The sequence below is a fragment of the Caloenas nicobarica genome, chromosome 2, assembly GCF_036013445.1.
Source record: "Caloenas nicobarica isolate bCalNic1 chromosome 2, bCalNic1.hap1, whole genome shotgun sequence".
NCBI classification, from domain to species: Eukaryota; Metazoa; Chordata; class Aves; order Columbiformes; family Columbidae; genus Caloenas; species Caloenas nicobarica.
In genome coordinates this window covers 136,418,476-136,431,475 of record NC_088246.1, presented here as the reverse complement: position 1 = coordinate 136,431,475, position 13,000 = coordinate 136,418,476, and positions in this window count along the sequence as shown.

The following is a 13,000-nucleotide window of genomic DNA, read 5'->3' as shown; positions in this document are numbered from 1 at the left end:
GTTCAAAAATTAATACACAGTTTAGATTTCAGGTATGAATATTAATTAATTTCCCATTTTGTTAGTTAAAAAAGTAACAAGAAATTAAAGATCCCTGTTTCAGAATAATCCCTATTATTGGAACATCTACCCTGCCAAGTAAGGCAAAGTGGGAATTAGGAAAGAATAAAGTGCATACCCTCTCCGAGGCATTTGTAGGAACTGACTAGAGCTACTCATCTGTAATTGGAAGAAAGTACACTTATTCTTACTGTGCTTTTGCCTTTGTATCTGAAGTTATGCCCAATTTACACATACATACCTTGATGATAAAAACAAGACTGCTTAGGTATTCCCCAAAATCACAGAAGTCATAGCAGAAAGTACTTAATTTGCTTTTAATCTGTGCTAATTTTATACTCCAAAAGGAGGAGAATGAAATTTCCTTCCCTCTGCTTCATTGCTTATATCAGAAAAATAGGGGAAACAGGAATTATTTTGGTTTTAGTGTTAAAAAATGAAGTAATGGACATACACATAGTATGTAGTAAACATAATGGTACCTGCAAATCTGTAGAAGAGCTACTACAATGCTTTTATAAAAAGGAATGAAGATAAGCTACAAAAATACAGCTCTTCAGTCACAAAAAATTAATCTCCTAGACCCGCCAGTAGTGCCTGCTCTAGAGAGAAGGGTGCGTACCTCGTGCTGGGACCACACGGCAGCTACGAAGAGACAAGATTGAAATCAGCTGATACGATATTGCTGGTGCCACTATTCCTCTGAGCAACAGGGTGTGAATTAAAAAGATCTTCCAGGGTATCCAGTTTCTTGTCTCTCTTCAGCCTGTGGGCCACACCAATAGTTGCACAGTGCCCTAATCACTGATCCTGCGTGGTGGCATTACCACCCTCCCCTACTTTAAGCACTGTCTCAGTCTCAGGTTAAGTGTCCCAAATGGATATCGCAAGTACCTGCAAGTAACAAGGGATAATAATAACTTCTATAGGCTATCACTAAATCCAGCGCATCCGTAGATGAATTTGCCTTTTCCATAAAAACTAGGAGATCAGTTCTGCTGCCTGCAGTCAAGCTGAATCAAAGCTTACTGCACAAGTAATAGCTGTTATTTCAATAGGACCATAGAGTATGACGGTACTTAAACTGGGTACGAGCTGCAGGATCTAGCTAAATTACTTAAGTCTAATAACTTGGGGTGGGTAGTGGAGGATAAAAGGAAGGTGAAAGAATATTTCTTTTGGTTAAAACATACAAGATCCTAAGGCACTATGCAGCGATACAGTAGCAGCAAATACAGAACAGCAACGACATAATTACATCCTAGAATTTCACAAATTTTACAAAAATCGAGTTGTTATTTCATAAAAATATATTAATATTATTTTGCTTTTTCAAAACTGGATGAAAAACAATTTTCTTTTTGTAATCATTGCCCACCAAAAAACGTTAATCAATATATGGATGAATGTGCGCTGCTCTGAGGATCAGTGCTGACAGAGTACAGCGCCCTGCTCAGAAATTGCTCAGGGATCTAGGGGATAGTCAGCAGCAAACACAACATGATGTGATTACAATAACCAGTTCAAGCAAATGGTCATTTACGAACAGCAAACCTCAAGTTTCAGGGGGACTTCCATAGAAATTCACAAACTGCGATAAATAATTTGGACAGTTGTGTACCATATGTGAACACAGAGATCACAGCAAAAAGCAAAATAATACTTTTGACATTGATAACTTCTAAAGATAAAGGCAGAGATGAAATAATTTCACTTATTCTACTGACATTATTTAACTAATGGTATTGGATCTATAAGTACAAAAATAAAAACTTCAAATCCAAAGCAAATATGTTAATTGTAGCAAATGGGATAGCTAGTCAGAACATGTAGTTTACACACGAATCTGAAAAGAACTGGCAATTTGGTATAACATTCTGTTATGCGCTGCTTTTATTAGAAGGCTACTTCTGGTAGGAACCTTCTGTTGCTTATTTTGAAACAGCCATTTAAATCACTTTTAATCACTATTTAGCTAGCCAATTATTCTGGATAATGTATTTTAACACATCTTATTACATAAGCATCTCAATTATTCGGTTCACGTCACTCACAAAGACTGCAGAAATTTAGTCCATCTACTCCCATACAGAGCAGAAAAGTTGCAGTGTCTGAGCAGAAGGAAATCTAACTTGTTTCAGATACGTCTAGCTGCAAATATATGAACTTGTTACCATAATAAAAATCACAAGAAAAAATAATCTCGGAACTGAAGACCTGGCAAGTTTACTGAATTAGCATATTTTAGACTTCCCATAGTGTCAATTAAATCGCTGTTGGATTACTGCATTAAAGAAAACTAGGATATGGATACATATAATATAAGACAATTTATGATTTATGATCTGCTACATATGAAAGATGATACCACACAGTAGGGAATTTCAGTCTCAAGTACACACTGCGCTGGGTACATTTTCCGGGTTTGGGTTGTTCTTTTTTTGTAAACAGTAATGACTACGAGCAGGTTGGCACAGCCATGCAAACAAAAAGACAGGAGATACGGCACGGTCTGTACAATTGCCTTATGTTTGCTTTCTTTCAGGCCAAATTCTTAACAGCCAGTGTAGAAGATATTTTATGTATTACTCCTCTTATCTGATTTGTCCTGTCAATCACAGGATTATTCCAATGCTTATTGGTAAGCCCTACTCAAATCAAGACTTCGCTTTCAACTACATTTTTATTATCCAGAGATGCTGGCTTTCTATTTATAACTTCATTTCCTGAAAAACCCACAGAGTCTTCTTTATACTATACTGTGATTCATTATTTTTCTATTATTTAAATATTTTAATAAAAACTATCTTTTAAATATAATTTGGAATAATCCAAAGAAATATTTCTAATGCTAGAGCATCCAAAAATGTGTATTCCTTCCAAAACTGCAATACAAGAGTGTATTCCAAGAAAATACAGATAATAATTTTTATCGCTCTGACACTTTCTCTAACACTATACAGTTTATCTTTCCATGCTTCAGTAATCCTGGATTTGTGCACAATCAAACTAAGGAGCCCGTGGGTCGTGGCTACAGGCAGTCCTCTCACTGAGATCTATTTCTGCTTCCTAATTATGTCATCATTAGAATGTAACCAGTAGCATGTCTTCCAGAGGGGTAACCATTCATTAATGCAGACAGATAAGACTGTGGTCCATTGAAAGTAATGAAGCGGAAACATCCACATTAGTTCTAAAGCCCTTGAGACTACGTCCGTGATATCCTCTGTAGTCCACAAAGAACTGTCAGGCACCTTCTATGCAGCTGTGCAAGTGAAACGATTACCCACACAGTTTGTGGATCTGGAGTTTGCTGAGTCAGAAGGAAAATTTCTGTGCCTCATCTTCTTTACCTCTTCTAACTGGCTTTTAAAATATATATATATGTATAGATATATTGCATTTTATTATGTGCTATTTTCAGTTAATTCACAGTCAAGTGAAGACCATCAAGTGGGAAGATGGTCAGATTTCAAATACCTAAAATGTTTCTGCTATTAAATGAAGTAATGTATTCCCCATATCCCTGATGGAAAGGACAAAAAAAATGCTAAATTAAATTACAGCAGGCATGTAGGTAAAAACAGTAGAAAAATGTGTAAAGACAACATAAAAGTACACTAAAGCTCCTGAATATACCTGTCTTGTGAGGTTGTGGGATCTCCATCACTGGAGGTCTTTGAGGCTGGACATATGTCAATATGATTCTTGATAGATATATTTTAACCTTGTTTCAGAGCAGGCAACAGATTTTATGGTCTCAAAATCCCTTCTGAATCTGTTTTCCATACTTCAGTGATTATTTTCCATGTTATAGCAAGATCGGAAAACTCCATTAAAGTTCAGCACCCCAAAGTGCTAATCACTGTACGAGTGCTATTTTAAGAGACAAATCCTTCCTTGGAGAATTTATGATCTCATTTCAGATAAGACACAAGGACAGGTTATAACTATTGAAGGAATGGTGGATGGCACAACAGTGACAGACAATAACTTTACACTTTGTTATTTTCAAAGTGCAATTTGTGCTTTCAATCATGTAAAAGCTCTTAAAAAAATACGGTTTCATGAAATAGACAGCCATTGATCTGCCAACCACGTCCCTCTGAGTGATGGGTTACTCTGGCAAAATCCATGCAAGTAGCACCTATTCTGACAAATAGTCCCGTTAGCTTGAGAAACGTGGAGCACCAGGAGGGAATAATTTTCATTCATTCTCTGTTGTAATATCCCAAAGCCAGAAATGTGCCTGTTTTTCCCTCCCAGACATCTTGCTCGTTTCCCCGAGGCTCTTACCCAGTCCTGACAGCAGCTTCAGTCAGAAGCTCAATTCTAATGCTCCCGGTTGCTCTCTGGAGGGGACTCTCCCTTCTCCATAGAGAAATCAGGAAGACTAAAGGGATAAACTAAGAGAATTACAATGAGCTTTTCAGTATTTAGTAAAGTTTCACTTCAAGAAGGTTGCTCTTTCCCAGGTTGTAATTAAAGCCATGTGAATTGTGTGTTTTGTTAAAAAGTATATTTTTACTTAGCAACACTCTTGTTCCTTTGCAAAGTTTCCACCTACTATATGACTTGCCACCATGACTCACAATTCTCAGGTAAAAAGGATTCTGCAGCAAGTACTCTACAAAAAGGAGCCTGATTCCAGAAAGCTTGCCCAAAACGTGTTCCACCACCTGAACATCCCCATCAAAACATGTAATTTGGGAAGAGTTTACTTTGATAGGCTTGTAAGTTTTATTTATGTAAAGTTAAAACTAATAATTTTAGTTGGTAGGAAAAGATTTTTCAAAAGATGTTTCCAAATCAAGACTAAAAAGAGCCTTGTATATGTTTATAGACAGTGATTTTCAATAATTGGCTACATCCAACGTTTTCCTTCTTCAACATCTTTATGCTCTTGACTGTAAAGATACAGGCACTGTTAGCTTTCTTTTCCCAGCTGATCTAACCTTTCCCACTGAAAATGTCTTTGGCTAAGAACTCACTTCATTGTAAAATCTCCATTTGTTAAAGCTCAAATTATTTTAGTCATCTTTGTGGTTACACTGGTAGAATGGGCAATAATCCCATTATCCAGGAAGCAAATACAACAATCCTTCATGCTGCTAAGAAAACTCACACTGAAACACTTCTATGACATAACTTATAGTATCAGAACCTTAATTTCCCAAATTAGGTTAGTGACCTGAAATGACAGTAACAAGAATTTCTTGTGACAAGATCCAGTTATTTTCTCATGCTGTCTTACAACAAGCCTTTGCATTACTTTTTTCTTAATATAAAAAGCCTGAAAAAAATCCTGGGAAAAGGACTGGTTTATATAATATGCATATTATTTCAGTTGCTTGATCACTGTAATAAATGCCAGAGAAGATAAACGAGCGCTCCTTGCAAATGAAGCATTGCATGCAAATTTCATTTTTATTGGAATGACACTTGGTGACCTATCCTGGAACCTTAAATTGATGAGGTATTCCTAACCAGTCATGGTTTCTAATACTCAGTTAATGAATATTTAAAAAACAAAACCAAAACCGGTCCATGATTTTTGTTTAAAAAATACACACATAAGAAACCTCATTAAAAACTTGGGATGGAGAATATCCCATTGAAAATGCTTGAATAGACAGAGATTATTACAAAGCACAGAAGAGCAACATTTCATGAATAAATCAAAAGGTATTAAGATTACACAAACATGTAAAGTTTGAAAATTAAAGCAGGTCAATTAATGAAAGCAACAAATTTATTCAATTTTCATTTGAGCACTTGACATTAAACTTGCTGCTGTACAAATAAAGTCAATTTCAAGGTGTTTGATGCAGAAAACCATGTTGCATCAAAATTAGAATTTGTCTCAAAACTTCAGTTCCCTGGTTGCTGAGGTAAGCCAAGCCATACCTTTGTCCTGAGTGGTATGAAGATGCTGGATTAATATCGTATTATGTTCAAATCACCCCTCATTTCAGATCAAAGAAATCAAGATGAACATTGAGCACAACAGAGAAACGACACACTCATTGCAAGTGGAAAAGCAGCTACATATGACACAGAATATATTATTTGTAGACAACTAATGGGGGTACTACACCTTATTTGAAATTAAATGACGGTGTATTTCTGCTGCTGAATGCTATAAATAATAACCTGAAAGCATATCAGCTCTGGTAAACAACAGAAGACATCCTTCTGCATTGTATGGTGCCACTGTATTGAAACAAACATTCCTGAACCGTTTATGTAACATGGCTGGATTGTGGATTTCATCAGTAAGGCCTCTATGACAGCTTTTGAACCTATTTCACTACCACTGAAGAATCACGCTATATAGGACCAGGAACCACAGCTTCTCAGTAAACGTGGGGGTTTTTGCCACACACATAACACTCTAGACCAAAAAGAGAACAAGTTTTTCTGTCTATGTAGCAAACCGAACTAACTACACAATTGCAGAGCTGGCAAGCACTTCTTTCATTGCTTGTCCATAAAAAGTTCATATGGACAATACAAGCTTATCCAAAACTTAAAGATGAAAGACAAGTGGAAAACGGCATCTGATCTTGAAATCTTTGCAAAGTACTTAGATGGGTGTTTACTTTGTAAAGAATTTCACTGATATGAACAATATTTTGGAGGATAGCTAATAAGAACACAGAATGACTGCTTCGGAAAGCCAATTTACCTCAGATTTTGTGCTAAGTGAATGATGTCTCTGACATTGTATCTGCTAAATGAGTTAATAATGAAAATTTAAATTTCTCCCATTCTTGCTGCTGACATGCCACCTACTAGAAAATGTGTCTCATCAATGACAAAAGTGGTATGTCTAGATTCAGATGCCAGTTCAAATATCTTCTCTGCCTGATCAAACTAAGCAGTAGTCTCTATGGAAGGATACACAAAGGATGCAGGTGGCAGAAGGAAACTGAGCATGGGCAGAAACTAGTTGCCTCTTATCTAGCTACATGTCAAAAAAGAACATAGGAATCCTATATCTTTTTTCTGAAATTCTGGTTTAATAAGCCCATATTTCACCATGGAACGGCATCTATGTAGACAAAACAATAACCACTTTGGTACAAGGTAAGGTTAAAAGCCTTATTGATTTCACAAGCAAAACTTCTGCTATGACCTAATACATGGCTTAGTCTTCAAGCTAGGATGTCTCCATGATTGTGCTCCTCGGTAAAGCCAACCCCTGTTGCAGCACCATGGGAGGTATAAGGTGCAAATGCTCATGTACTCTGACAACACTGAAATGCACGTACCCAGACCTCTGAGCTCTTAACTTCATCCACACTCACAAAAAGTCATGCACAGCTAGCTCCACTTAAATAATAAATTCTTCATTTGAGAACCATGGTTTTTTGTTTGTTTGTTCAGTGTTTGGGGTTTTCTGTTTGTTTGTTTAATATTACTCAGAGTTTATCTAAATAGATTTTTTTTCTAAACTGCAACTCAGTTCCCAAAGGTATCTCCTGAATAAGGCAATTTCAATCTTATTTTACTGATAGGGAAGTTTTTGAAAGGAGAGGGTGACAGAAAACATGTACGAAATCTGTGCAGTAGCAAGAATCTTTGTCTTCTGGTTTTTGCTCACATTACTGTATCCTGGCCTTTCAGAGAATCCTTTTTTACACTGTAAGAATTCAACTTTTCTGCATGTAGTCATTTTAAACCTTTGCAAAACACATGTTTTTGAAGAAATATAGGATCTTATAAAATAGGTTGTCATATTGTATCAAGCACTTCATCATTCTTATTAAAAATCCTTGCTTAGGGGCTTGGCACTTGTGGTATGATTAGTTCTACTCTTTGATATACAGTATTTGAGTTTTTATTTAGGTCAGTATCACTTGAAAAAATAGTTATCTATTTATTTTATGGTTTGTTGAAAATTACCAGACCTTAGGATTCTCAGCCAGCGAACAAGGGACCTTCTCAAATTACCCTATCTGATCAAGCTTGCCAAGGTTTTCTTAAGTCAAACATGCACATATTTTAACTTACTAGTTTTATCAAGACAACTTCCTGCTTATATCTTTTTTTTTCTTTCACAGACTTCCTTTTTATATTCATTCTGGGTTGTATGGTTAAATTATTCATTTACAGTGGAAAAAAAATTATGCATTCTTATTTGCATGAGCTGCTACAGCTGTAGAGTATTTATGTGTTCATCCTAAGAGTCTGAGAGGGTATCAAACCCAGCAGATACTGTTCAGCGTTACAGAAGAGAAGCAGTATTGAAAAGCGTAACAAAGTCCTCTCTGGGATACATCAACAATGTCTGAGTTGGGTAGCTTGAAATGCTAACAGCATGCCATCTGTGTTTTAGTGAGGGTTAGCTACTGCTTAAATGATTGTGATTAACAGCCAGAGCTTTATACACTAACAAGCCAAGTTTGATTGTAATTCTTTGGAGAGTAATCATCACTCTACCCTGCAATTATACACAATGTGTGTTGAATTAGAAGCAAAGAAAAAGAACATGAAATAACTTTCAGACTTGGAAAAGCAGGCTATTGAACACAAGCCAAAGGTGAGATGATTGGTGAGAACTGTGACTCATTGTAATATTGCTGATATGCCATAAAAAGATCAAAGGAAATGACAATTTGAAGAGTTACCGGGAAAAAAACGAGGACCATGTCAGGAACACAACTCACATTAAATAGGCAGACAAGCAGTGTATCATTTCAGAAAAAGAAAATAAACATTTGATTTTAAAATTTATGTGAACTATAGAAAAATTTTGACTTTACCTCATGCCTCATTTCTTTTGCTGATAGCTAAGTCTAGAATGACTACTTTCACTTGTGCCCACTCACAACAGATGTGCTTTTGCCTTCACTTCCAACTTGATCTAAAGCTGTACTAAGCAAGGCTTAAAAACTACATAAAGTTCCATTGACATCTTTAAGCCCAGGTTAATTTTGCTGAGAATGGAGGAAGAAGAATACTAATGTCCAAAAGGCAGGTTTTTCAGCAGAAAATTAGCCTTGCTTACAATGAAGACAGAAGGGGATGTTTGTTAAACGGTGTAAGACAGCAAAATATTAATTATTAAATTAAACCACTTGATTAATCTGTTTAAAATGCTTAAGAAACAGATGTCAATAGCTCATAGTTGTTAATAATTTCTATTCCTCTGTGAAAAACAGCCTATAACTGAGGTCAAACCACACACAAACTAGAAATCATACGTGTAACTCCTGGAGGTGATATGAAGTCATAAAAGGACTGGTAAAATATGTTTATCAATTTCCTGCTGAGCTTTCAAAGTAAACAGTGCAGTCAAACTTGCATTTGAGGAATTTAAGGAAAAAAAGTGGAATATTTAGCCTCAGAGAGCGAAAATGTTCCCCCCAAAGTGTACATTTCTTCTCAGTCTCAAAGCAGGACTATTGCTCATTTTTGCAATGATTCTGTCTCATCTCACAGCTCCATTTTCAAGCCTTTCCTACTCTATATCTTGCACCTAATCTGTTTTTCCCCCTAACCTTTCATTCTGCAGAACCCAGATGAAGGCAACATTGAATTTTTGCCTCAGAGACAGACCTTGCTGCTGCTGTCCTGAGAAAGAAAAGAAGTTGAAGACACATCAGGGCAGAAAATTATGGCGCCAGACATGGAGTCTGGCTTGCTACACCCACTGCTGGCAGAGTAGGTGGGATAGGGAGGAATCTCCCTCTCAGATTTGCAACCTCTTCCCCACTTTCGGGCCTCTCAGAGAAACTGTCACCAAACTGCCTTCGCCTGGCTCTGCCACAGGCAAGACAGACACCTCAGCCAGAGCTCCTGCTTTTTGCAGAGTGTCACTCAAAGCAGATCCGTCCCCACACAGGCCTGGAGCATCCCGCGCCTCTGCTGCTCGCAGCAACTCTCAGCTCCCTTCCCTCCCACAGCCGTCACCGCTTGTGCCGTCAGGACTTGCTCTCCCATCCAGTGCACCTACAGTTTTGCTGCTTTATGTCCAACAGGAGGGTTAAAGAAGTGGACATTTATAGGCCACATCTGCTCTGTAGCCCCCTCCTCCAGCAATATAAGCAGCTTTTGCCTAGGTCCCTAATCATCCATAATCTTCTCCTTCCTGCTTGATTAGCTTCTATTCTGCCAATTTGATGCTTTTCTTGAACACCCACTCCATCATTCCCTGCTTCTCTAACAGCTTGTGGAGAAAGAAATACTTTTCCATTTCTTTTTCATATCTTTTTTTTCCCCCTTCAATCTCTCTTGCTAGCTCAACATTCCCCTCTTCATACTCCTTGCCCAAAAATATACATTCTGATTTAGAATATTAATTAACTTCATAGGAAAGGGAGTTAAACCTCTGAATAGCTTTTTTCCTTTTTTTTTTCTTTTTTTTTTTTCTGACCCTAAACCAGCAGAGTGCCTCAGCACCACCAGATATACACACATCAAAAAGCAAAACATATATATCAGATCATCACCTGTTTCCCTTATCTTGGAGCAACTGCCTATCCAATTCTGCTAATACTTATCTGCAGTGGTAGGACAGAGATTTTGCAGCGCTCTTGTCTTGGAGGCACATAGTATTAACTTGAATTTACCTGTGGCAATTGTTATGAGAGTTGATTTTTAAATACAAAGCGAACAAAATCGGCTAACTTCACATATCTGTCAGCTACCTCATTTTTTAAAGTCCAAAGCTTTATTCAATTGATGTGTCATTCATTTACAAAATGAATGCATTGTAACTGGAAAGTTATCTTTATCTCTTTTCATCCATTGGTATAACTAAGAGATTTTTCTTACCACATGAAAAATATTTGCTTTTTCACTGCCTTTTTCACAATCGGTCTGGTAGCTGGTATGATAGTATCTCTGTCACTTTGATCCCTGTGGAGGCCCTGAGGTTTATGAAATGCATTGTTCATGTTCAGCAGGCTTTACTATACATTCTTCTATCTATTTAGAATTATTCTCTGCAAGTATCACATGGAATATTCCAGAATCACCATTACACTTCAAAACATAACAGTACAAACATGTCAAGAAAACAAGGAGTTCAACTACAATTTCAAAAAGGGAGATGAAAACTCATTTTTGATGAATGTTTTCTCTAGTCATGCTCACATTGATTGCATGGCCACAGCACTTCTGATTCTGAACCATGGAGCAAGTTTCCATCGAGTTCTGCACATTTGGCAGGAGAACTAGGGAGTACCATCAAGTCAAGAGACAATGCTCAGTCCACTAGACAGCCCTGTTGGAGACTTATTACTCTTGTCGCTGGACTGGACATAGAAATGGCTTCCAAAGTAGGCACATGTTGATGCACAAACTCAAAAAATGCCTGGGTAAGAATCAAAACTAATATGAGATAACTAAGATCGCCTCTGAGGACAGGCAAACTTAGAAGGAAAAAGTATTTCTTTGATCATAAGAATAACGACAGTCCCACGGGGTGAACCAGAAAACTGCCAGTTTATTTACTTGAATTGCTTAGAGGAATCACAGCAAAGCTGCCAAGAACAGAGAACCATGAACATGAAGGAAAAGTATTTTGCGTTTTTAACACCTTGCTCCTCCTTGAGTGCAGCTACACAGTGAAGCTTCACCTGGATCACCAGACCAGGTCGACAGATGCAGGCATGCAGTCCTATTTCCATAAAAACATGAGAGGTTCACTTTGTATCTCATTGTGGAGTCTTGGTATTACAAAGTCTTCATAGCTGTCTTGCTAAAATATTTGTCTTTTCCAAAGGTGTTTTCCAAAGTAAAGAATATTTCCTGAACTACTGCAACTAAAAAACTATAGCAAACAAAGTTTGCTTATATATACATATATACTAAATATAAGCAAATAAGGACACAATTATTTTTAAGCCTAAGCAGTATAAACTGTGGGACAAGTAATTTATTAATGTGGACTATTTGAACTCGTATTTTAAGATATTTGGGTTTGTTTGACCCAAAACCTAGAAAACAGAGAGATTTAGCGGTTCAAAGAAGAAAGGTACAATCTTTATGAATAAATTGTGAAATTAATTTGAAAATTAAAATGATAGCAATGAGTATTAAAAGCCTTACTTTCAAATGGAGTTTTTCGTAATCTATTTAGAGCAAAGACAATCCATATTCATTTTCCAATTAAGGGTACAGAGTTGAGTGCACTGGACATAATTTTTATTTAATTCATTCTGAACAACATCTACACATGCAGTCAGGAGAATAAATACTTTTTCCAGTGTAGGAAAGGGAGAAAAATGGTAACATATCTGTATCCCTGGAATACCCATAACCTATGGTTGGACCTTTTTGAAAGACTGTTATTGATTCTCTATGTTCGTATCTTTTGACAAGCTAGATGTCTTAGAGAAGGTTTATTTAGAATAAAAGAAGTCCTGTAAAAAATAATAAAACGGGTACATATTATTTTTAAGATTAGTCATTACCATCACATCTGAGCCTCTGGGGAAAACAGTGAGAAAATTGCGATTGTGAGTTGCAGTTATTAATATCTGACATATTTTACTTTTCATTTTGGCAAAGATGATCTCCCCTAGAGAGGTCCAACTAAGAAGAACTGGGATATAAAGAAAATTACTCCACTCAGGAAGCATCAGCTGTTTATAAACTTGAATGGAATAAGATGCAACGCAAATGCCAGGCTGACATTTTGTGCAATGTACCTGTGCAGGCAGGAGGGTAACATGTTGCCCAACCTCAGTGATGTACAAAGTACAAGAATAGTGGGGCTATCACTGCAACTGGCATGTAGTATTAACCAGGAGGCAACCTTCAAACTCTCCAGCACAAGCTTATGTAAAGACCATAGTGAAGAAAAATATTCTGTTTCACTACCAACATAAATACATACATTTGCTACCAATTTAATATATATATTCTAAAATTAACTTCAAAGAAATATTTGTTTTGAGATGGAAGTAAAAGTAATCTCCAAAGAGAC